This window comes from Thunnus maccoyii, chromosome 20 (assembly GCF_910596095.1).
Source record: "Thunnus maccoyii chromosome 20, fThuMac1.1, whole genome shotgun sequence".
Lineage (NCBI taxonomy): Eukaryota > Metazoa > Chordata > Actinopteri > Scombriformes > Scombridae > Thunnus > Thunnus maccoyii.
Window position 1 is genome coordinate 7456533 of NC_056552.1, and position 26193 is coordinate 7482725.

Sequence of the window (26193 nt, forward strand, 5' to 3'; positions counted from 1 at the left end):
TAATTTGTTTTGATCTTATTTTTGGCCTTTTCAGTTAATAATACAGAAACCCAGTGGACAAAGGAGAACTATGCGGTTTGCCACATGATTGAGATTTTGGGGTTTCTTTGGTACTGGAATTTCTATGGATGTTTTTTTCATATTGTGTACCAGATTTTGCTCCATCCCGTATCGTTGTAAAACAGACAAATAGCACAGGGAGGTGTTTTTCCCCCTTGTTTCTCTTCTAATCATCATCTGTTCGGGGGTGTAAGGGGGGGGTGGGAGGGGCAGCTGCACGGCCTTCGCGACCCCTGAAGCTTCAAGTGACAAGAGGATTCAACCTTGGGAAATGTTCCGTGTCTTTATGTGGCCTCTGCCATATTTCTTTAACCCCTAAACCATCAGCTATCTACTCTGGTAAGGAACTTTTCACTCGCACACACACACACATAAAAATTAACATTAACAAACATTTGCAAAGATGTTTTGTTTTTCAGAGGGGAAAAAAGTAAGAAAAAATACTGCAGATAGTATTTGACTGAGATGATGGCATTTTATTAAAAAGAGCACTGTGTGGGATTTCACAAACATTTTATATTCATTTTAAATTAAAAAAAAAAAGTCAAATGTTACCCCAAGCATGGCCTCACAGAAGCTATTTAAAGTCTCTCTACAAGCCTGCAAAGCTCCCAACAAAAAATATTTCAGAAAATCAAACTGAGAGTGACAGATATGACTTTCTTACAGCTTCCCATTATTACTTCGGTAATTTATTTAGACACCCATTAGTCGGTACAGCTTAATTAACGCGTTGGCAACTCAGACTATAAGCCTTGTAAAGTGATCCTCCTAAAGAGCATTGTGCACAACCATAATTAGAAAACGAAAAAAAAAAAAAAGTATTTCAAGTCCATGTGACACCCTAGAGGAAATTTGATTATTGTGTTGCAGTTTTGTTTGAAGACTTCCTTTGTGCAGCTATGACATTCTGCTTCCTTGCAAAAAAAAAATCTACGTCTTAGTTGTCCTTTTTGTGAATATGAGGAAGTCAGCTGCGTTGACACTGGAGGGATATTGCAGGGTTGGTATGAGAGTCTGTGAGGCTTGAATGGATGATGTTGAATTACACTGGAAGATGTTTTTGTTGTTAACACATAAGGAATTGTTTGTTTCTTATACTGGCACATTCTTCTCATCACTTCATTTTCAACCGAGTCATGTTCTTTCTCCAAAAGTATGAGCTAATTAATTCTCTGTGTATGGCTTTATGTAATTGCCTGATAACCTGAACATGTGTTTCTGCAGGTCAAGGCGGCTTTAACTTCTCAATTTCTTTAAATTAAAGAACTCTTAGATCTTCTTTGCTCTGTCGAACATTTTGTAACAGAGAGAAAGAGGATATGAGAGGGAGAAGATGTGTAATAAATGTCCAGATTCACTGTATCACCACATGTGTTTCGTGAACAGTCAAGATATCTGGTTAGATGCAGAATATCTTTTGATCTCCCTAATCATCCCCCTAATTTACGAGTTTCTTATCACATGACTGAAAACATCTCCCACACAGAAATTTCAGCCCCCCCCCCCCCTCCTCCCCAATCCCCCAATCCCCCATCCTTAACTCACCACCTAATGACATAATGACATATTTGGTTAGAGTGAGTGCTTAGGGGTTCGGTGGCTCCGCATGGCAACTCTGAATGCACTGCTTTATGTCAGATCCACCCTCTGAAGAGGGTGACAACTGTCTACTGTCCCAGTCTGCCCTCTGACAACCAGCCCTTGTAGCTACCCCCAAACAGCGTTGTTTGCATCACCAACCACTCTTTGTGTTCTCTGTTGGAAAAAGATCATCGACAGCGAACGGAGAGAGCGGTGACAGCTCAGGCAGGCCGCCGCGTAGACCCACCACGCCACTGCCGCCGAGTCGGATATCGAATTGCGTCCGCCGTCTGTCAATATGGACTCTCTCAGTCCATTGCTCGCCTTGAGTTAAAAGTTTTTTTATTTTACTGTGGTTGTCTTTGTAGAGAACTGTTGGGTGACCCCTCTGGAGAAGGATCAGGACTGTGGTTCAGCACAGCGAAATGTAGCGCCTCACTGCCTTCAAAGCCGGATTTGGAGACCTGCCTGCTGTCTACTCATGGTGAGTCATCGCTCAAGTTTCATGGCACTTGAACCAGTGTATATAGCCATGAAGTAACATTTACAGAAAAACAGATGAATTGTTAACCTTGTGTTTTGCAAACTATAACTACTTGATGCAAGGACAAGAGTACTTGTGCACTTTGTAACAGTCTTTTTCTTAAAATGATTGACTGAAATCCTTTGATCAGTCACCAGCCACTTTGTGACTACCTTTATTGTTTCTTTTCTTATTTTTTAACCCTTGAAAGTCATACAGTAGCAAGTCAGCCTTTGATAATTGAGATGCCAGCTTTTTAAAATGAGTGTTTTACCTTTTTAGATGAATTATCAGTCAATTCCATCCTTAGGAAAACCTTTGTGGGTCTTAAACTTGTTAAAACATGTAAAAGACAGGTGAACTTGCAGGACGTGTCTTAAATATATCCAGTTAATGTTTCATCATTTGTTAAATATACTGCATACCATCAAATAGAAGAAGTCATTGTAGACATGTAGACATGTAGAATGTCAGTATAAATGGACCAGAAACTGCTTATTTTATTCACCTTTTGCTATTTTTCTTAATTACTTTAAGCTTTTTCAGTATTTGAGATAATTAAGAAACTTATTTGTGTGCTTGTCATCAGCGCTGCCCAATTTAAAAAGAGACATTTCTTGAAATCGACATCGTCAGTTAATGTTCTGACAACCCACTTGAAGAATTGATCTTTTACACATGCCTAGAAGTGATGCATTTTTTTAGAGTTGGTACTGCAGAATAACTGTTTTTATCCAGGAAAGCTCTATCATCAAGAGGTAGATTTGTGTTGCCTGCTTCTTTTTTTTTTTCATTTTGAATTTTTACAATACATGTGGTGGAGGTGCTGTCATTCCTTCAAGAAGCTGCCTGTCAAAAATAGTCTTATTTTTAAGAAGTGTCCCGAGTACTGATCGATGTGTCTGCTTGGGGCCATATGTAATTACTCTGTGACTGCCCAGCCATGAAATTGTTGTTTGGCTGTGAAATGGATCCAAAGTCATTTCATATAAAGTTTTTTAGAGCCTTCTGGTGCTGCCATAGTCAGAATGAATATGACCATGGCAGCACCGGGAGATGGTAAGATAACCGGCTTGACCGATAAATAAGGTATGGAGTTCACAGCGTTTTCCAGTGACCTCTGCAATCTCATTACCAGGTTTAAATGCAGTCTCATCCGCACACATAATGTCTGTAGTTTTACTTGTTTAAGTGCGTGTCTGAAGACAAACAACTGCTGTCAGCTGTTAAAGGCGGTGTGAAGCTCCCCCGGCTGCAGAGAGGTATGCAGAGTGACAGTCGCTGGCTCGCATGTACGCAGCTGTGGCCTGTAAGATGCGGGCCGGCAAATGGAGTGGAAGAGTAGTCCCATTAAACTCTGGCTCTCCTCTGAGAAAGAGGCTAACAGCTCTGAACGCTGGCCTCTCGCTCCCTGGCAGAAAGTGCTGACACAAATTTTTGTCTGACTAAAATGCCTTCTGACCGCATGACACTGGCTCTTTTCTTCCTCTGAGATTCCACGGCAGTAAAGCCGGGGCTATACACAAAAGAGACACAGTCTGCGAGTGCCGCTCAGGAGGTGGCATAAATTATAATCATACCATAAACTGCCGCAAAAAAAGGTCTGCATTACTCACATTTTAGAGGGTGAGGAAGGAATTTCTTTGTTTGAACAGTTAATTGGATTTATATGCGTAAAAAACCTTTTTTTTTCGTCTCCTGCATGTTACATATCCCGGGAAACAAATTAATTCCGTTCTGAAGACTTCACTCCGTCTTGTTTAACAGCTTCACATATACAACTGTGTTCTTTGACATGCACAAATCCTCCCTAATAATTCGCAAGTGTCTTGGACCAGAGAAAGGCTGCCTTGTCCCTTTTGGCCTGCGGCGTGCATCTGTCAGATCGTGATTGACGTGGCACGGCTCCTGTGTTGGTCACTGGTGCGGAGAAGCAAAAACATGACAGTGTCTCCGGGCACATAAAGTACTTGCATCTAGTCCTCCAATGGTGCATGTCATCAAACGTGATGTGCTGTGTTAACCTCTGGAAACTTTTGGTTGTGTGGCGGTTTGCAGTGTATTTTCCGACATGGAAGAAGCTGTAGTCACTAATTTCTGTACGCCTCAGGTTCTTGTTACAGTAAAGCCACTGTATTTATAGGCTTTCTTCCAGTAGTATTTGTCATGCTTTGACCAATCAGACGCTTCGGGCTATAAAGCTCTGCTGAGCGCTGGAGGAGATGATGATGAGAATGATCAGCGTTGTCAAGCTGGTGAAGGGGATCTGAAGAAGATGCTTGCTCCCCAGTGGGGTGTGTGGGTGGTTAGCTACAGCCCACAGCTACTGAAGGGGAGCTGTGTCAAATTTGGCACACTGAAGCCCACAAACGCCAACATTGACAGCCAGTTGTGACGAAAACCAATTTACAGGCAAGATAAATTCCTTTTTGAGTTGTGGGGGAGCTCTCCACCCTGGCTTGCATGTTGTTGCTTTAGTTTTTTAGTCATCCCTGTATGATGGTAGGCAGGCTAGTTTCCCTTTAGGCTCTGTTAGGACTTGTAGTCACACATACGCTGAAGATTTAGTGCAGATAAAACAAAAGAGTTTATTTTTCCAAGTAGATGGAATGCTCAAGGAATATGATGCAGGTAGCATGTTTTGCTACTTTGTCTTAAATATAATGAAGAAACCAAAGACTAAATGGCTCATTTGTCTAGATGGATAAAAGCTGAGGAATGCTTGAGAACCTTTCTATCTGCTCTGATCTGATCTGCGCAGATGGGCAAGTGCAGCAAGTTCCTCTGTCTTTTTTTTTTGTTTTTTTAATGTAAAACACTCAGACAGACCTTGGCTGGGTGTATGTGTGATACACAGGCAAAACACTCACCCACCACCGCAGAAATCCTGGGTTCAATTCCTGCTAGGGTTACCTCTGGGTTAGTCATGCATTCCAACAAATACGGTTGGCACTTAAAGGTGCAGCGTGTAGAATTTAGTGGCATCTAGCAGAACGGACTTGGCAGAAATGGAATATAATATTCATAAGTATGTTTTAATTAGTGTATAATCCCATGAAAATAAGAATCGTCATGGTTTCGTTACCTTAGAATGAGCCTTTTAAATCTACATAGAGAGCGGGTCCCCTTCCACGGAGCCCAACATAATGCACCGCCATCTTTTTATAGTAGCTCAGAACAGACAAATGAAAAAGAGTTTCGCGGCCACCATAGGTTTTCCTACACGCTTGGAAGTGGAGGTGTGAGGGAAGGGCTATTCAGTTGGTTGCAATCTGCAACCTCACCGCTAGATGCCACTAAATCCTACACACTGGTCCTTTAAAGGGGAAAGCCAGTGAGGGATTGTTTTCTTGTCACTGGGATCTAGGGTGGATAGCATGAACCTCCATGAAACTCATCCTGTGGCTGGTGACAGCATGTTTATCTGAGGGGGATGACCAACCAGCTGGTTCTTTTGATTCACTATGTTGTCTGCCACATCTCATACACATTGCTGGTTTAAAAAGAAATGCTCTACAATGCCTGCTGGCTTGTATGCTATAGATCCAGGCTTGTCTAATTGTCATGCAGCTCATTAAAACATTTCAGGCTGGTGGCTTTGAAGCTGGACACATTGGGTAGCTCCGGACTCAGCAGCTTGTGGTGGGAAGCAGCTGCATTGGGGCTTTGAGCACAGAATCGCTCATTCAGGGAGAAATATTGAAAGTTGTACATGAAAGGGCTTCGGGAGGCTTTTTATGCTGTTTGTCATATGAAGAATTCTGTGTTTGTCTTGTGAGTGGAGCTATGCATATATTTTTGTCAGTCAGAGTAAAAATGACAGAAGCTATGATGAGCAGAAGGCCATTGTGTTAATAGATAAAGAACTGTCATTTGTGATATTTGCCATTTTGCAGAAGAATATACAGTACCTTATAACTTTGGCAATGCTAATGCTCCTATGGCAGAGGATATTTTCAAATGTCATTTGAAATCCACCGGCTAAGTAAAGCACTTCAATTTAACAACAGACTTCAATTATCCATCTTAAAGACATGGCCTGGCTTGACCCTACTTCAATTTGTTCTGTGCAGTGTGTGTTTGGAGGTAACGCAACAAGACCACAACAGCTTGTTGGCATTTCTTAGTTTATCCGACTGAATGTGAGTAAATAATCTTCTAAAGGTGTATTGGAGGATGAAAGACATTCCATAACTCGCTACAGTAAAGCGCAAACCAATAAGACACGTCAAATCACATCCTGCCAAGTCAATCATGATTTATCTTTATCAGCAGTGTTTAGCATAATTAACGTGTGCATGGATTGTAAATATGCCACAGATGCAGAGACAAACAGAGCCATCCAGTTATCATCTGGGCATTTGAGGGAATTCTTTTAAAGTGGGTTTCCTTAGGGACCTTGTATGCACAGGTTTGTTCAAAATCAGCTCCTCCTCTCTCATCTCTGCCAGCCGTCATTGACAGCTGGGCCCAGCTAACAGCTGCCTCCCCCTCCCCCAGAATCCAATACATTTAAAAACAAAAAGAGTTGCCAGCCAGCACGCTCCATAGAAGAGCAGATGATTTTGTTAAGCTACAATGAATTTGTGGGTGGTCCCTCTTGAATAGGGTCACAATGTGTAGATTGGTCTTTCAGTTCTGGTGGATATATGTCTCCATTCTCAGTGTCTACCAAGGGGAAATTTAGTACAGATAGGTAGTAACAGGTTTGAGAAATTAAGTGGATGATCATCTGATGACGACAATAACGACGACGGTGATGAAACGAACAGATTTGGTTTGTTCAGATTGGCGGCAGAGATTGGCTTCGATTCCAGACTTCTGTGATATTCACTTTAGCCAAAGCCGATCACCTCGCTGACACACATGACTTCTAAAACCACCCACCTAAACAGCAGACGTACATGTGGTGGCCGCTGCCAATTACTGTTGACGAAGTGCCTGGCAGGAATCCATTATGAGGGGGTTCTCTCTTGGGAGGCCTGCGTCTATAAAGTTCAGTAATGAAACCAAACTGTGAGCCCACAACTTCACTTTTTCATGTTTTAGTTGGCTCGGGTTTCCAGAATAAAAGACATTGTTGTTAATTTGTGCAAAGGGAAACGTACTCGGACGCCACATACGTTAGTGTTTTTCAAATTTCATTGTGTGCTAGTGATATGAAATGTGTTTATGATTATGGATTTAAGCACCTGCTAATGAGTGTAACCAAAACAGACAGACATAATATAAAGATGGTGGCAATTTTCTATCACCTACAATAGATCGACAGTATAAACTCCACTGGCTGCTCTAGCCTGAACTCATCAACTCTTGAGTGTAATTAATTAAATATGTATGCTTGTGTATCAATAGTTCAATCCAATATACCTCCTTGCTAATTCCCATCACATCTCCACTATCCCTCCCCACGGTCTCACACTTTTTGTACTATTTACACTAAGCGTAGATAGTGTTTATAAGGTTGACACATTCTATCTCAAGAGGGCAATAGAACCTAGCCTTTTTCTTTTGCTGATGTTGGCAAGGCCTGGCTCAGCCTGCTAATGTGGATGTTATAAGGCCTGACGAAAGGCAGACTCATCTGTCGGCCCGTGACCTTCAGCAAAGGGGAAGGTGGACCCTGCATGTTTCCATCTGCAGTATACTCTGTCCGTGCACCCTCGGTTGATGAATTCCATCACTGGACAGGGCTGAGAAATGCAGCTTCTTTTTGCCACCTTAATCATTTTTTATCTGATTGGCAGGTTCACATGTCTTCATCTTGTGTGTGTGTGTGTGAGCACACTCAGGCACACACAGACACGTGCCTTCTTGAAGATGGGTACTGTGTGTGTGATGGTTGTTCTGCAGACATTATCAACCATGAGAGGATGCAAGACTGCCTTGTTTAAGTGAAATTAATAGAGACTAGACGGGATGAAGATGCCCTTTCTTGTATGTATAGCTCATTAGTTTCAACAACAGAGCCTCATCAGCCTAAAAACTCAGGGTTGCTTATAACAACATGAGACAAAATATTGTGGAGAGAGAGAGCTTTATTTATCCCCAAAGGGAAATTTCTGTTACAGCAGCTATCACATAAATAACACAACATAACACAAAAGAACACATAGCTTACAAAAACACACATAATGAAAGTTTGAATTACCAAATATGTATAGACAAAAAGTACTAAGTAGAATAAAAAATAGGATTTTAAACTTTAAGGCAAGATATTACCATTAATGTGCAAATTAAATGTAAAATGTCCATTATGCATTGCCACCGAATAGATGAGTCTCCCCTCTTGAGCAACTTGTGCAACCAGTGCCAAACATTCACTTCTCTTCCCCTGCCTTTCCTCTCCAACAAAGTTCACAATTTACAAAAAAAAAACACAAACACAAACACAAGACACAAATAAAGTGCTGAGTGAATAAAGTGCAGAGTTCAGTGACTATTCAGGTCAGTCTGGAAGCGCCTCATTAAGTGCTTGTTGGTCCATCTGATCAAAAATCCAACAAGTTTCAAAGGAGGTTTTGACCCCTATCCAAAGTTCTCCTCCTTCTGAGGTCAGCAAGCTCGCATTTAATGACCATATCGCTGTCAATCACGGTTTGTTTGATGACCATGGCGCATCTGGTTTTCCACAGTTTAACACCACACTATACTTACGATCAGTTTCGAATCGCCGGCTCTGATGCTGCTGCCCTGACAGATGATGAGTATCTTTCAATTAAAAGCCACTAAAATGCATTGCTGCTAAAGTGAAAATGGTGTGTATGATTGCCAGAATCTCTATGGGAGACTGCATATCACCAGACTTCAGACTATCATCATGCTTTATTTCCAAATATCTTTGAAGCCAGGCTCATGGTACTATGTGAGTGTGGGAGTAATCTGCAGCTCCCATCACTCTGTTCCTGAGCCATGTGATTGGTGCGACGGTGGCTGGACTTTAACAGACATTTATTGGTGGTCATCAAATTGCCATCAGAGGTCAGCGGCCAGCTAACACGCTAATTGGGTCTCCATTTCCCATGGTCTTGTCTTCGCTTTCAATCAAACGTCAGTCCAGCCTGACAGCAGTCTGGTGGTGGGCAGAACTGGAAGAGCAAGTAATTTAAGATGTTTTCTCTCCCGCCCACGCTTCCTTCTTTCTTTTATACCCTCAGATCCAGTCACAAATAGCAACTCTGAAGGTATCACTGCCCTTGTGAGGCACACTAATGTGGTCTTTTCTTTGTTAGTGATAGCAGTTTTGTATAGCTGGCTGTGGAATGAATAACGAGTCTGGATGAAAAAAGAAAAAGTACATTTCTCTAAAGCTGGAGATACATGTCAGAGAACATGAATTTAAGGTCCACATCCCATTTGTAATGACAAAGCTGATGTTGGTTATAGAGCTAAATCCTTTTTTGCTTTCCACATGCAAGACCGATTACATAAAAAACAGTAGTATGGTATGTTCCTGGAACCTGTCAGCGCCTCTTTTTCACTGTTATAGTAAGTCATTTGCATGCTAAAGGCCTACACATCTCCCGTAGAAACTGTCTATGGATGAGATGAAAAGAGATTAGAGAGGTGCTGCTAATTCACAGTGGACAAAGAAGTTCTTCACAGAGTGGATGTGAACATTATAGTCGTGTACATGGTAATACAGGGTTGGAACAATGCATAATTCATCAGGAAATAGATTCATCTCCTATATCAGCCAGTGTGCCTGTGCTTCAGTGAAACCCGGTATATATCCATGCCAGTGCAATTCACAGACTTATTTCCCCAGAAAATGAACAAAACCTAGGCCCTTGTCAACAATCACTTTTGACAATTGGACCTGTTCTCTTGTCTCAGTCAAGTGCGAGGTGGCCCAGTCGTAGGCAGAAACTCATTTAGTCAGCACCAAATGTCATTATGGGTACCCTTTTGACATACCTAAGCTACTCTGTCTCCTTTTATCTTTCTCTCCTTCTGTCTGGTTGGATGACAATACCTTATTGATCTGTACTGTTCTAGTGCTGTGGTTTTGAAACCATACCCACGCATTAAATGTCTGATGTCTCTCTGCCCATACATTAGGGACATGCTAGGTACATTGACACCTTGTGGGTTTTCTTGACGTCACTCGCACTATCTGTAGATGTCATAAATAGAGAGCATCGCCTTATAACCTCTTTGAGTGCCCCCTTGACTGCTGTTGTGTTACAACAGCAGTCAAGGGATATTTAATCTTAGGATCTTTAATACCTTGATCTTTTGTGACTGCGTCCAGAGCATCCTCCGTTTTTTCCTGGATTTCTTCCATAGTGGTGACTTCTGGTTCCAATTTTAGTTAAAAAATCCAATAACTATACCCTACTCCCGTGCTATCGAAGGCTTCCAGGAATTTTTGGGTCTCCCCTTGTAAAAAGGCACGATGTAAAAGCATCAGCCCAGTATCCCAAGGAAAATCCACCCATACTGTATTGTGTTGGCCAGCTTGTGGATAGGAGTATAGCGCGTCTGACTTTCATGCAGGAGACCAGAGTTTGCATGTGTGCCTTTTATATAAACCATAACAATCTTTTCCCAGGTGTTAACAGATAATATAGAAACAAGAATTTTTAAAATGCTCGTGTTTGCCATATTAAAAATCGGCATTGAATGTAATCCGGGGTTTTATGGATTCATCCACTTGACATTCTTGTCTGGTGATCGGGTTGAAATGAACCTGTGCTCTTTTTCCCAGCGTGTGCCCTCGTGACCAATTTTCACTTGCCTTCATCATGGCTAACCCCATTCTCTAACTACTTTTAATTACCTACATACATTTGTATCTGAAACACACTGCAAACAGCAAGTTGAAGCATTCAACTGTCGCTGAATTTGGTAATGACATTGTCTTCCATGCTGAGCTGTGATTGGCTAGTTGCATTGCAGCAGTGCAACATAATCAAATGACACTATTCTATTAACTAGCTGCAAGTAGCAAAGCTAGTCAAAGCGGCTAAACTTTTCAAGGTAACGTCTGCAATGCATTTCAGCTGCAGAAGTCTGTACGTAGGGATATTATCTCGCACAGCCTCAGTGTCCCTCTTGTAACCTTAGTGCATTTTTAAGTTGGTTTAAGTTCATTTGAGATGAAGACTTTTGTAACTCTGCCAATTCATGAAAGAAAGCAACCCAAGGGTCCCATTCCACTTAGAAACCATGCTAAGCCTATCAACCACTCAGCTACACTTGATACACAATAGCCCCAGGCAAGGAAGTTCAACACTCTTTCCGAATCTGCTGCTCAGAGATACAAAGTTACTACAAGCCCTCGACAGGCCTCTGGCTAAGTGACGTCTGGTCAAGCATTTTAAGAAAATGAATTTAACTGGGATGCACACATCAACATGAAATGAGGGCCAGTGGGAGCTTGTGCCAGTTGGTTATTTAGTGCTTCCCTTGAAGTGGCCAAATCAACCCATTTGGGTATCATCTGAGGGCTGGTGATGTCAGGCAGACATCATGGGCAGCGCAGAGGGAAAGAGTGGCTGTGAAAATTCTGTGTGAAACCAGCTTCAGGCTGGCACTGGATCCATGTGACAGTTGAGCCAGGAGAAGATGTGTGGGGATGTGATGAGAAGTTATCACAGCAATTTTGTGCTTCAATTTGGAATGCCTTTTTAAAAAGCATTAACACCTCCTTAAACCTTTTGATGTTTTATTCTTTTGCAACGCCAAATCACAGTGGATATCATTTGGATTCACTTGACAGTAATCAACAATATCCTAGGTGTCCTTCATTTAAATAAATTTGTTTTAGCATCAGAGAACCTTTTTCCCCTTTTTATCCACAACATGGAATACTGCAGATCTTTATCACCACTAAATGCACTGGAGAAGACAAGAACATGCTACCTCCACAACACATGATGTTGCCAGTTGCTTCTTTTCACCTGTGGACGAGGAGCTTCACCTGGAGGTCGCAACAAGGATGTGATCCACCGCTGGCTTCCCAGTGATGAATAGAGCTAATTGTGTTTTGTGGAAGGCACAAACAATCCAGGGCTACTGCTAACAGGAATCAAATACCGGCTTTTCTCCAGTGGTGGGTGATCATTTTTGCCCCTTCACTACCTATGTGCTTCCTAGATAGCTTTTTTTTTTCTTTTAATCAGTGCCAAATTAAGCCTAATTACATTCACTGTGATTTATTATCGTAAAACAATAAAACAAGACATCAGCAGGTGAATCCTTTTTTAAAAATAGATATTTTAATTCAATTTTAGATTCCCTTTTGCATGTGGCTTAACTTCATTGAGATAATCATTTATTTACCCCATTACCCAGTTGTCTCATAGCGTGTGATCAAAGGGAATCAATTCTTAGACTTCATCTATGAAAAGTTACTTACTGTACACAGGAAGATCCTAGTCTGACATAAATATAAGCAGTGATTAACAGGGAAATGAAGAATGAAGGAGACCAAGAGATGCTAGAGGACCTCAGACTATTTAATTCTAAGAATTTCTTTTTAGAGATGCACCGATCCACTTTTTTTCCGATCCGATCCGATACCTGAATTTGGATATCTGCTGATACCGGTACTGATACCATAGCTCCTTTTTTCTTGAATATTATTATAAAGAAAAAGAAATATTTAATAGCACACACAGGTGGACGGTTAATCTTTACGTACTGCTCATATCCTGACCTTTCATAGTATGGAGTGGGTCATTTTTGATCCAGCTCAAGTATCCCTTTATAATTAGTGCCTATACCGAATTTTGAGCCAAAATTGTATTTTGCATCCTTAGATATCCTATCAGTCATTAATAAATGGGTGATTTATCCTTCATTAATGTTTCAGAGAGCAGAGAGAGTGTTTTCTTTGGGTTTGACACCATTGGTTTATAGAGAAAACGTTCACAATCACACTATATTGTGATCTCATGTTATCTGAAACAGGAGAACAAAACAGCCATTATTATTTCTATGATTTTTTTTTTTTGACAGTGAAAGATGCAACAGTATGTTTGAATTGTAGGCTTCATTAAAACCATCAATCAACACTGCCTGTAAACCACATGTCCTCCTTTTCTGTCAATTGTACACAATCAACTGCAAATTTCAAACAAATGAAACTGCGAAAAACATTACTTTTACAGTCCTTTTTTGTTGTGCCGAAGTTGCATCTGCCACTCTTTTGTCCCCTTGTGGCAATTGACTGTGGGGCTGCAGACTGATCAGGGCAAGATTTGGACTGCTGCGCTACTGTGGCTGCTGTGTGGGGAAGATAGTGTCGCCTTTGCATTGCAGAGAAGTCACAAGGACTTCAACCTTTCCTCCATTTTCTCTATGTTTTTCTCTTCTTCTAATACGTTCTCTTCCACTCACTGTCTCCTTTTTCATCTTGGATTAACAGATCCACCAAATCACTCCTTCCACTCCACCAAACCAGTGAAATAGGCACTCAGGTACTTTTTTTTTTTTTGGCCTATGAAAGCTGCCTTCCACCACAGGAAGGACCATGTCGGATAACCACCATGTTGGTCTTCTGGGAATTGATGGGCTTAATTTGTTTCTTTGTATAGGCTTATTTGCAGGTGCAGATGCCACCTGGGTGGGAACCCTGGCAAGTGTAGCAAGGGACACATTGGCAAGGGAACACAGGCAGTTCTTGTGACAGTGTCAATGTTCCCTTGAGCTCTTTCTCCATTGTCCCAATGACAAAAATACACAGAAATGGCAATCTATAGTTTCACGATTCAAGATCAAGCCTTAACCTTGATTTGACTGCCTCTAGTGACTTTAAAATCCCTTTGTATAAATACAGGTCAAATTTGACCCAGAACATTCTCTATGTACAAATATTTATACCAGCTGCGCATAAATAAATAATTTTGAAATATTTCCATTTTTGTATATTCTGGGTCACTTTGGTAGAAGTCATAAAATTTCAGGTTTAAAGATTATCATTTAGGGTGTCTTTACTGCTTTCAAATGTCGAAATGGGTCAAATTTGACCCAAAGAGTATGTAAGGGTTAAACATGTTTTATTGGTCAAACAACAGATGGCGCCTCACAACTAGCCAACAGTGCCAAGGGCCTGAAATATGGAGAGACACAGTGATCTAAACTGAAATGTTTTCAGTTCATGAAAGTTAATTGTTGCATTCTGGTGGCCTCAAAAAGTCTTGTTCAGCATTTGGTTGGACTAAAAGACCCTCTAAGGAGTCGGGTGTTCAGTCTTTTTGGTAAGTACATTTTGTTTTAATGGTTTTAAGCCTGTTTTTCACTAGTGGAAATTTGCATTAGCATTAGCGTTATCACAGTTAACCATAGACTGTAAATGCACTGTGCTAGCAAAGCTAGCAGCTAGCAGCTAGTGTTCGCTCCACCCTCTCATCCAAACATGGCTCATCACTTCTGGCCCCAAAAATTCAAGATGGCGATGGTCAAAATGGCAAACTCAAGGCTTCAAAACAGGAGTCCACAAATCAATGGGTGACATCGCAGTGGCTACATCCATTATTTTTTTTTAAGTTTATGGCGTGGAGGGGCAGCCCCGCCCCTGGTGAAACAGAGGAGAGGAGAGAAACTCAGCGCGACCATAAATTACAGTAAAACACAGTAGAGGGGAGACTTTGTTTTCTGCTCCAGGGCTGAAGTTGTTGCTAACTTCAGGGTTAACCCCCTTCACTGTAATCAGCAGGTGGCAAGCAAGACACACAGGACTTGGGTCTTGAGGAGTTGTAGCTTTTATTCACTGACAAATAACCTAAACTGTGCATTGCACTGCTGCATTCACAGCTATACTACTAACTTCATACTCTCTTCTCCGGTCACCAGCCTCACCGTCACTCTCCATCTCTCTCTCTCTCTCTCTCTCTACCACACACGTGCTACACACACAACCTACGCACTGAGCTATCCCTTAAAGGGGTTACGCTACTTGTATAACACTATGGAATCTGGATGGGTACGTGGATCTGTAACGTCGGTTTAATATCCGATGAGTGAATTACGTCAGTATCGGCCCCCCGTACTGATATTGGATCAGATCGGTCACAACTCTATTTAATTTCATCGCCTGCCCACACCAGAGACACTGGCTGATTTTAAATGCCTCAATCTCAATGCAAATGTGCACCTCTGCCAATGTTGATTAACTGCCGTTAGTGGTCCTCTGCAGAATGACCTTCCCTCCTCATGTCATGACTCTATTTGCCCCTTTAAGCTGCCTGTCAAACACCGAACCATTTTTCCTCCTGAAGCTCTGGTCTATTTGTTTGAACAGGGTCGGAGTGCTAGAGGCATATTAATGGGATCGTCTTGGAGGATTTATGCAAAACAACATTTTCTATGTATTCCACAGGCTAGCTGATGGACATGTCTGTGTCATATGTCAGCAGGAAAGATGAAAAGGCTATTATTTAGATTAGGTTTAGATTTATCATTTCATTAATATAACTCCTGGCACCTCTGGTCAGTGTGTCAATGCAGATGGTGCAGCAGCACTTCCAAATGGCCAGCAGGTGTAGCAGTGAGGTCTCAGAATGAAGAGGCAGGATGAAGACGGGGAGTGGAGGGAGGACTGGATGCAGCAGTCTGGGATTAATCGAACTGTCTCATTTATTCTCTCGGTAAATTCAATACTTAACGCAGTGCTTGACGTTTAGCATCATCATCTAGTCTCATTTGTTGTTAAAACGGTCAACTTTTAAGAATGATCCCTTATGTGTTAATCTTATGAGATTCACTGAAGGCAATGCTGCTCTGTGAAATAGTCCCAATATTTTAACATCATAATTAGGAAGATGCTGAGCAGCTCATTGCTCGTGCTTGCTCGGAGCTTCACATTCACTGCTGCCTATCCACAGAGTCTTATATTATTGTTCAAAGCAGTGACCCAGCAAGAGCGAGAGAGTGCCAAAGTAGCATATTCAAAACATATTAAAATTAGAGCGCTGCTGCTGTTGTCATTGTGATGTCTGCAGGGGAAAAAAAATGCTTTTTCATTAATCACTGACAAATATAATACTTCCGCACTGTCTGCCACCGAAAAGATTACCAAGTAAACAAGCAACTGAACTCTTAAAAACTATGGTCATGCTGCTCTGAGAGAATAAATAGGTTTTGTGCATTTAGATGATTTATTTCCCTCCTTGGACTGGCTGGGGGAATTTTCTACACCTGCCTACATTGCTCACAGTATTTCATCCCATTATTTGGTCTCGCACAGACATCCTCTAAAACAAACAGGGGAAAATAAAAGGCAATGAATTATGTCCTCCTTCATTTGGCTCTCTTTGACTCTGATAAAGGTTGACATGCTATTTCAGTCGCTTCCTTTGAATAGATTTGAACAAGAGGGTGAGAGAGGTCTAAGCTGGTTTAAACTGGGCTTAGATTTGGTAATGAAACTGTGTGCCAGTTGGCCTGTGTAGGAGGACTTCTGTTTCCCCACAGGGAGATGACACAACCAAAGCACATAATAATTCACTTGGCTATATGTGGGTCGTGTCAGTGTGTTGGAGAAGAAACACATTAAACCCGACTTTGCCTGAGCAATATGGACTTTAATAGAGGCAAGGAGTGCTTACCTGTTTAGACCCATAACTTGTCGGCCCTAGTTCTGCAATATTACTTCAAAAGGTTAGATAAGCAGTATCAGCCAAGCTTATAGCAGAGAGATGGAAGTCTTGTATGAACATGTCACTTTCAGGGGCTTTCTGGAAATCAAATTTTTATTTTGCCAATAATGGATGGCAGATCAAATACATCAGGACGTTCTGTATCCTTATGCAAATCATCAGCCCCATACATCCATAATATTGAAGTATTCTTACATAAGCATACATAATACTGTTGTCTGTCCATGCACATTATTGTAATAGTCATTAATTGCCCGGAAAGAGTCCTTAAAGCTTCCCCTCCCATGTTATTCATCCTCTTCTACCCCCACTCCCTTCCCCCAAGGGAACCTGAAACTCGTGCCAAATGTTGTCTTTGCTCTTTGGCATCGTACTTTTATGGGATTAGGTCACAGATGGTGCACTGACATTAGGTCTAAATTACTGCTCATGTGTCAGTGGGGAGAATAAAGCGTTAACTGGTTTTCAGAATGTGACAGTACACACAATCTGAGCAGTTTTTACTATCGCTATAGAGTTGTGGAGCAGGAGGCGTTATTTAAAGTGTCCAGTAATCCAGAAATAAAAGTCCCACTTATTTTGTGTTTAGACAATTTTATGTGACTGACGGTTTGAGTATCTGAGGCTTAAATTGCTATGAAATTCCCTTTTTTTAAATTATCAGTAGGGCTGAACGATTTATCAATTTCAAATCGAAATTGATTTGAAACAATGCGATTAGCAAATTGCAAAGGCTACGATTGCATCTGACCCTGGGTTTAAACTGTCATATCGATGGTTTTACAAATTTATGCTGTCCTCCTTGTGTGACAGTCATGCCAACCAATCAGAAGTGACCCTAGGCGACTGCGTTTATGCCCGTCAACAACAAACACGTGAAACCCAAGGAAAACGTTACATTCACGGTGCGGAAAAATGGCCTCAGCTGAGCCAGAAGTAACATTGGACGACAGATGTGTAAGAAAAGAAGGTATTATGAAAGGCCTCTTATGGAACAGTCGCCACAACAAGAGGCAACGCCACAAATCTATATCAACACTTGAAAAAGCACCACAGGCAGCGATATGACGAGTGTACAGCCAAAATGTCAAGTGAAAGTAGTGATGCTGTAGCGCAGTCCAGTAAACAAACTACTATTTCAGAGTCGTTTGCAACTGTTACTCTGTATGAAAAGGGCTCAGGAAGGCAACGTGAGGTAACGAACGACATAATGCACTACCTCTCTAAAGACATGAGCTGTGTCCCAATTCAGGGGCTGCATCCTTCAAAGGCTGCATTTGAAGACCAGATGTGTCACAGCAGCGAAACAAGGCTGTCCCATTTTGAAGGCTCCTTCCAAAAAGAGAACGGCGTCTCCAACTCTAAAAACTTAGTTAAAAATATAAGGTGCCTTAAAATCTCAAATTTTTGTCAGAATAATAGGCTAAGTTACGTGATGTTAGTGATGCTAACTGACGTTGCTAGCTAGCTACACCATCATGCGCTGGTGCTGGCGGTGAAGCATCTCCATTTTCTCTAATAAATGGTAAAACAAACAAATAAATAAATAAATATATAGATAAAATTAAAATTTCTGGCTCCATTTCCATGAGCTGTGACCCGATTTGTCAACTACAGCTGTCAAGGCTCCTAGTCTACAGGAGCGGCGCTTCGTGATGCAAGCGTAAGGGTGGGAACAGCTGGTGACGGAAATCGTCCGTAGACCAGACCATCTCATTTAACAATGCTCAGTTTGGCCTTTGTGGTCTACAAAGGACACGCCTTTGTAGACCGCATCCTTCGAAAGGATGTGGTCCCTGAATTGGGACACAGCTATGGTGTCTTATTAACACCATGACCAAAGATTGGTATCAGAAACTCTTCCTTTATAAAAGATATGTAATTTCCTCCCGCACACATTAAGTAAAGTTTCCCTCCCAGAACTGTACACAGAATGTAGGAAAAAAGTTGAGATGGAGCTGGAAAATGTGAAATATTACGTCACAACAATCGATTTGTGGTCAAGTAGGACGACCAAGCCGTACCTTCATAAATGATGACTTTCAGTTGAAGAGCACACACGGGACCACATGGGAGGGTTAATATTGCCCATGGACTCAGGGAGTGTTTGTCCAGCTGGTGTCTGAAAGAAGAAGGCCAGACGTGCATCACCACTGCTAATGGATCAAACATTATCAAAGCTGTAGAACAAAATCAATGGACCAGGCTTCAGTGTTTTGGCCACAGGCTGCATCTTGTGATTGGTAAGTGTTGGTCTCTCTCTCTCTCTGTATGTGTGTGTTGTCATCAGTGTTGTTTTTGCCTTTTTGTCTTTTAGATATATTGTTTGAAAGCACTTTGAGATACATTTTTTGTATAGGGTATTATTATCACTATAATTATTATTAATAATCTGCTTTACGATTTGTTTTACTCACTGTTGATTGCTTTCTGTGAAGCACTTTGTGCTCTAGCTAGAAAATTGCAAGTAAAGTTTATCATTATTATTGTTATTGTTGTCAATACATTTTCAGTCTGAAAAATGCAATATTGTACCTTACACAATTAATGTTTTGGTTCATGATATATTTTTTTCTTTTTCAGAAAATGCTGTGAATGATGAGACAAGAGTAAATCGAGCAACAGGACTTTGTCAACAGTTGGTTGGCCATTTCTGGCACAGTTGGAAAAAGAAGACCGCACTGCGTGAGGCACAGCAAGAGTTAAATCTGCAGGAGCACTCGTCATTACAGAGTGTCCAACAAGATGATGCTCAAGGCAGAGGACGATTGGGAGGGTGTTGGAGCAGACCAGTGCTTCTGCCTTGCCTTAGGTTCTGTCTGAAGACGCGTCACCTGGTCCTCACTTGACAGGACACAGAGGTCCTCGAATCAATCAACAACGCACTGCGTCCTCTCCAGGAGTTTACAGATGCCCTCTCTGGTGAAGCGTATGTAAGCGTGTCATACCTGAAGCCAGTCCTGCATCTCCTGAGAACATCAACTCTAGCTGAAAATGACAAGGACACAGACCTTACCAAGGTAATAAAGTCAAGAGCCCTTAGCTGCATGGAGGATAAATACAGCGACCCAGCCACAAAGGAGCCTCTGAACATCACTTCATTCATTGTTCCAAGATTCAAGATTAACTACATAAGTGCGGAAAATGTCCCAGACATCAAAGCACGAGTAGATATTGAAATGGAGCAGGTGGCAAGAAAGGTAACTTGTCTAATTTAGTGGATACAAGATGCCGCATGCAGTATAAGTTATTATATTTTGATTACATTGGCAATTTTTTAAACATTTACATAAAATGGCCTATTGCTCAATATTACATCACATTGCAAAACAGCTCTCGTCTCTTTGTTTTGCAGGAGAAGAGGGCTCGTGTCAGCACCACAGACGCCGAGCTTCAAAGTGCAGCAGAGGCAGAGCCATCCACTGTGAAGAAGGGAAAGCTGTCATTGTGCAGCTTCGCCCTTCTGCTTCATCCGCTGTACAGTTGGAGGATGAGCTGAACAGCTACCTGATGACTCTTAGGTTGACATGCTGGTTTTCTTGACAAAAAAATCTGTAAAGACCGTAATGAGTGTTGAGAAGAAGTGGAGATGTCAGAGAAGCAAGTGTTATGTAAGACTTCTGTTGCTTGGAGTCATTTTTAGATTTTATTTGTTCTGCACTTTATCCTATAATGGCTTTGTGAAATAAAATGTTCAAAAGCTAAATGCTGGTTATCAGCAAATCAGTGTTTTAGTTGGATGTGAAATATTTCGATATTTTGTGTAACATTTATATTCCTATTTCCATTATTCTATTTAGTGATAATTATTTTGTGGTTTGTCGATTTAGAAGCTAAATGCTTGATATCAGTAAATGATGTTCTATTGATTACAGATTGTGCAATATTTAGATGCTGCTCCTGAGCCATAAGTGAACGACCTTCATATTTCAATGCCAGAGATTGTTTATAGAAAGGTCCAATTATTTTTTATGGAATTGTTTTATTTTTTATTATTATTACTTTATTTATTTAACTTAACACAGTCACAGGTTTTGTGATAATTGTTCTATGTTTGATTGTTCTATGCCAATTAAAAAAATGTAATAAATACATGTTGGAAGGAATTCATACCTTGCATTATAATATAGGGTAGTTCATATTTTGATGGTGTCTAGTGTGGTAAGGCTCCATCACATGTTTTAAATCTGTTACAACAGTGAATATTGAACTGAAGCTGGACTGTCAGAAAAATCACAATGAGATATTTTCCCCAAATCATTCAGCTCTAATCATCAGCACAAAATATGAGCAACTGTGTTAGAAATTATCTGGTTATTGATGAAAAGACAAAAGTATGTGTGCGTAAAAACAAAGAGTGAAGTTAACTACGACTCCAAAGGTGTATTTTGGCAAAAAAAAAAAAAAAAGATCCATCACGGAGCTTAAACTTCTGTAGCAGCTGCACATAACAGCCAGCAGCATCTGAAGATAACATTTTGTGGAAACACTCAGCGGTTTGAATCTGTTTCAGATTCTGGATCAATTAAACAACTCTGTCACAGTAGTTTGTTCCAGGTTGCAACAACGAATTGTTTGAATACAACTCTGATTTGTGCTTCTGCAGGCATCAGTGGCTGAGGATCATGGGTATCGTAGTATTTAGAGCTGTGATTTATCAGAAACTGAGCTGAAATAGTTCAAACTGATAGCTATAACATAAACCTGTTGTATCCTTTAATTATCCAGAAGACGCTTGTGTTTCATTGGGAAAAAAATAATTAAAAGAAAACTTTAGAAAAATTCCTCCCTGTTAGAGCTTCTGTATTTTCTAAGACATGTTTTTCATCGCTGCTATCAAAATGTCAAATTAAAAATGCGTATTTAGAGTGTTTAAATACATATTAAACTTTTATACTTTGATGTATGACAATGTTCTCAACAGTGATTAGAGCATACATTGTGTTTCATGTTGAACTCGCAGTGAGAATACAAGGAGGTATTACGCAGCAATCTTGGCCACCCAGAGAACCAAAACTGTTTCATCCGTGACTGATCATCCCTTACTCGTACTGTGCATCGTGATACAGATATCACCGCCTTCCCCTGCAAAGCAATGAGTGCAGAGGCATTAATCTAGATTAATAAATAATCTACTGCAGGGTAGGAGTGAAACTTTGTTACCAGCAACCTTAAGTGGTTTCTGCATCGCCCTGTGCTACTCTCACCTTGTGAGTCAGGCTCAGACACTTCCCCTTATTGATATCAGTGTGATTTATGAAACTCTGCTCCCCTGGCCATCCTCAAACTAGAGATGGGAGTGTGATTTATCCCTGTCTGATGCTGCAGGGTGTCTACTGCCGGTGAGATGAGGGAGGAGGCTCTGACTGCATGAGCCTGTTTTTTTTTTTAAAAAGGTGTGAATATTTTCTCTGGTGTGTTTAGAGATGCAACTCTGCAGCAGAATTTAGTTTTAATGAACAGGTCCAGCTCACCATTTCCCCGTGATAACCCTAAAAGCAAAAGGACATATAGAAACAAATGGAGGAAATCAATGGATTGTGGATGACTCAGCTTCAATTAAACCGCTGTTTAGAGATAACTATCCTGAAACAACACTTTGTCTTCCGCTGCTCTTATTTGATTAAGGTCTGACATTCATGTTTCCTGGTCAGACCGCCGGATTCTACTGTAATTGCTCCAAGAAACGTGTGTCCCTCAGGGCCTTGTCCATTTGTCATTCTCAGACTGTTGATGCCTTATTGTGCTTCGGCTGCTGAGGGATTTTCACTCCTGGCTCGTAAAAATAGTGCCGTACTTCTTTCCTTATTACCCGTTTTTAAGACAGACTTATATCTTTCAGGAGAGATTTGATTTGATCATGAAATTTCCTTAGTCATTCACTTCTCTGAAAGATGTAATTTAATTGGTGGGCACTAAGGAATTGCCTGTTTTAAAAAAAGCACAATTTCCTCCCTCTAAATTTGCAACTGCCGTAACGTCTACGTTATAGGTAATCACACTAAGAGCGCTCCCGTGGGAAACGTGTGTCCTCGCTAATTTTATGATTGCGTCTGTATGGTTTCCTCTCAGATGGGTTTTAATTTGGAGGCCAGGGGTAACATGAGATAAATCCTATTGGATGCCCCTGCAACGCTGGCCTTTGCCATGGCTGGCCCCATTAAAGGATACTTTATTGATTGTAAATAAGCTTTGTAATTAATGGTGGGTCACGGCAGTTCCCAGTCCAGGCTTAGACTCACAGGGAGATGTCTGCACCTGCTGCTAGCTGGATTTCTTTCATGTTTAAAAATTTAGATGGAGCTTAGTGATTAAAAATGACTTTAATTCATTCTACAGGGGGGTTGCAATATGAAGAGACTTAAGCTATAATCCTCTAATAATCATAACTCTGGGTTCTCAACATTATGCCATGACGAAGCAATTCTTCAAGCGAGGCTTAAAGCTAAACCTACATATTTAATGACAAAAGGCTAGTAACGCAGTGCCAAGTTTAAAGCCTTTCACACAGGTATCCGTCCAGCTCGGAAGGCGTATTTCAGCCCCTGTTTCGTTAATTCAGCCACGCTTCCAAATGAATCAAGCTGCGTCTGTGTTTGATTTATTTTTATTTTTTTTTATTATCAGAACAAACAAGTGCGCTGCTCCGGGTGTGCAGAGCAGATGAAAGTGGCTCGCATCACGCGGGGCCTAGTGAATGTGCCTTTAAGTGGTTTTTAACACACTGGAGGAGCATTACGCCTGAGCCGTGGAAGAGCCCGAGATGGGCTTGCATCCGCTTACGCACATTATCTGTGAGAGCATGCTGCTTCTTGGCTTCCCTTCACAAAGGCCGGTACACAGGGTCAGAGAGAGTGGGAATGAGAGATGTGTATACTGTACTTACACCCTCAGATGAAACACTGCTTCAGCTGTGTATATGGGTACATTTTTTGTGTGTGTGTGTGTGTGTGTGCGTGAGCCTGTCTCTATCTGGCGACCTGCGAAGTCGTGTATGTGTATGTGTGTGTGTGTGCTTACTTGCCTACTCAGTATCCTGTCCTCTAAGATTTCAAACATTGATTGCCTCCTCTTGAAACAGACAGACATCTCTCCCTATTTTCTGCTCCGGCAGTTAGTATACAGCTATAGCCTTGCCTTGTTAGCTCACAGCTATACATATGGAAACAGATTTATCACGCTAGACTGTGAAACTCTCGGTATTTTATCTGTCATATAGTCCTTTCAGCTGTACTGTGGAAAGCTGACATGAAGCAACAATATGTACTTACTGAGTCATGACTTTTAAGACCGTGATTTACTATTATAATCACAGAATGCCTTCTGGCCTATAGGCTAACCAGACCAGACATAATAAGCTGTTCCCTGCTCATATTTTATGCTGAGGTGAAGTTGCGGTGAGTTGCATGGATATTGCATAAATGCCCCTGCACAACCTTGGCTGTATCTCAAGAGATGAACATGCATGCCAATAGATCTGACCCGCTGCCATCTTACACACTGTTACCACTGTCTACATCTTGTCATGGGAAGCACGTGATTCATACAAATGAACGGGGTTTCAGACAGAGAGAGAGAGAGGGACTCGCATGGTTCCACATGACGAAACAGTCCCTCATTACTGTGAGTGTTTGTTTTTCTATGGAACAATATCTACTCAGTAGGGCTGCAAACTAACAGTTATTTTCTCAATTAACCGATGAATGTCAGAAAACTGTGACGTGTTTTGACATGTTGTAATTTCTAAGAGAGGAACGTGATGCTTTCAAATGTTTTGTTTTGCCTTGTCGACAGTCCAAAATTCAAAGATATTCAGTTTACTGTCATGTGTGACGCACAGAAGTTTAAAAATCCTCACATTTGTGAAGCAGCAACAAGCAAATCCTTTAAAAAAAAAAAGATGATTTGATCATTAAAATGTTCTGTCGATTGATTCATTGACTAATCATTGCAGCTTTACCTCTCAGTGGTAGCTGCTAGAACATTTGTGTGAGATGAAAAGCTTTATTTCTTATGTCTTTCTTGATAGTAATTAACTGTGTGAAAGCTTCTAACAAGTACAATTGGATCGCAAAAAAAATCTGAACTATTCCCTGTCAGCCCACGCCAGGATGTAGCCATTCACGGCGTGTGTCACCGCTCAGCCACCTTGAACTAGCACCGAGGCTTTTGATGTGACTAATGCTTTTTATCTACCCCCCCTTCCTCCCCCCCTCCCCGGTAGGTGTAAGGATCACTTGTGTCAGTGTATCTGTAATGATTGCTGTGATTAAACCGGCTTTTAACTCGTTCTTTCTCACATTCGAGGTTGACTGTGGTGTGCTGTGACCGGCGTTGCACATCAGACAGACGTTGCACATCAGACGTAGTGGAAAAATGAGGAAAAATAAAGATGAGAAAAAGGAATGAAATATGATGATGAAAGGACAAGCGATAAATAAAAGCCTCCGCTGGGAAGACGATACATTTGAAGGTTTGCGTCAGCCTTTGCTATTGGTAAAAAAAACCAAAACCTTATGATATCCAAATCAGTCAGCGTTGCCAAATAGCAAGCCATTACTTCTTAATATTAATTATTTATACTAGTATTATACAATCACTGTCATACTTATATATGAGAACACCATCGGGAAATTACCCTTCTGCATTTACAGGATGATATTTCATCAGGAAACCTTTGCTAATAAGAGACAAGTGGCCATGCTTTGTTATATGATTATAAAAATTTTTACCCTTTATCCCACATGCAATTTAGCACACATAATTATAGGGAGGGGGGGAATTAAATTAGAGAACTTTTATATCTTTTGAGGGTAAATTTGCCTGTGGCATCAGTTAACTCACTGCCCCAGTTCAGTTGCCAAGACAATCATATCAGGTGCTGATAACAGGTTTATAATAGACAACCCTGTAGGATGCTCTTCATACCACACTGAAGGGACACCGCAGGGTTCTCGCTACTCCAGTAGATAATAGCTGCATCAGGATCTGGGCCACACATTACAGAGAAATATGTCAGGCTTTTCCTCGAAGACCCGGCGATTCATGTCAGGGGTTCATTTTTTATTTAGAGGAACCTGTCAAAATGGCCGAGTGACAAAAAAGTTCATATTTATCGTCGACGATCGCTCTAAACGAGAGCGGTTTCCTGAGCGGTGAAATTATCAGCTCCTGTGATAGTAACTGAAGTTGTAGGTCTGAGTCTACATCGAAAAAATAGAGCACAAAATATGTCATAACACTCATTTTCACCGGTCTTAATCTGACAGCGTTATTAACTCGGGAGAGATATGTTATTAGATGCATGTCTGTGTCCGACACTGTGATCCTCAGCTACCGTCGTCACTGAAACCCTGCAGACAGTCCTCCGGCTAGCCAGTCAGTGGAAAAAAACAATATTAAAACACCATATAAAGATGG

At 41.1% G+C, this 26193-nt stretch overlaps 1 protein-coding gene across 5 annotated transcripts in view; it reads left to right on the forward strand.

Moving 5' to 3' along the window:
• Nucleotides 1–26193, forward strand: part of tanc2b (tetratricopeptide repeat, ankyrin repeat and coiled-coil containing 2b) — a 144498-nt gene that overhangs the window by 11533 nt on the left and 106772 nt on the right. For all 5 annotated transcript variants that reach the window (XM_042396823.1, XM_042396824.1, XM_042396826.1 and 2 more), the window contains exon 2: nucleotides 2013–2128. The gene's annotated coding sequence lies outside the window, so the exon portion shown is untranslated. The remainder of the gene's footprint in view (nucleotides 1–2012; nucleotides 2129–26193) is intronic.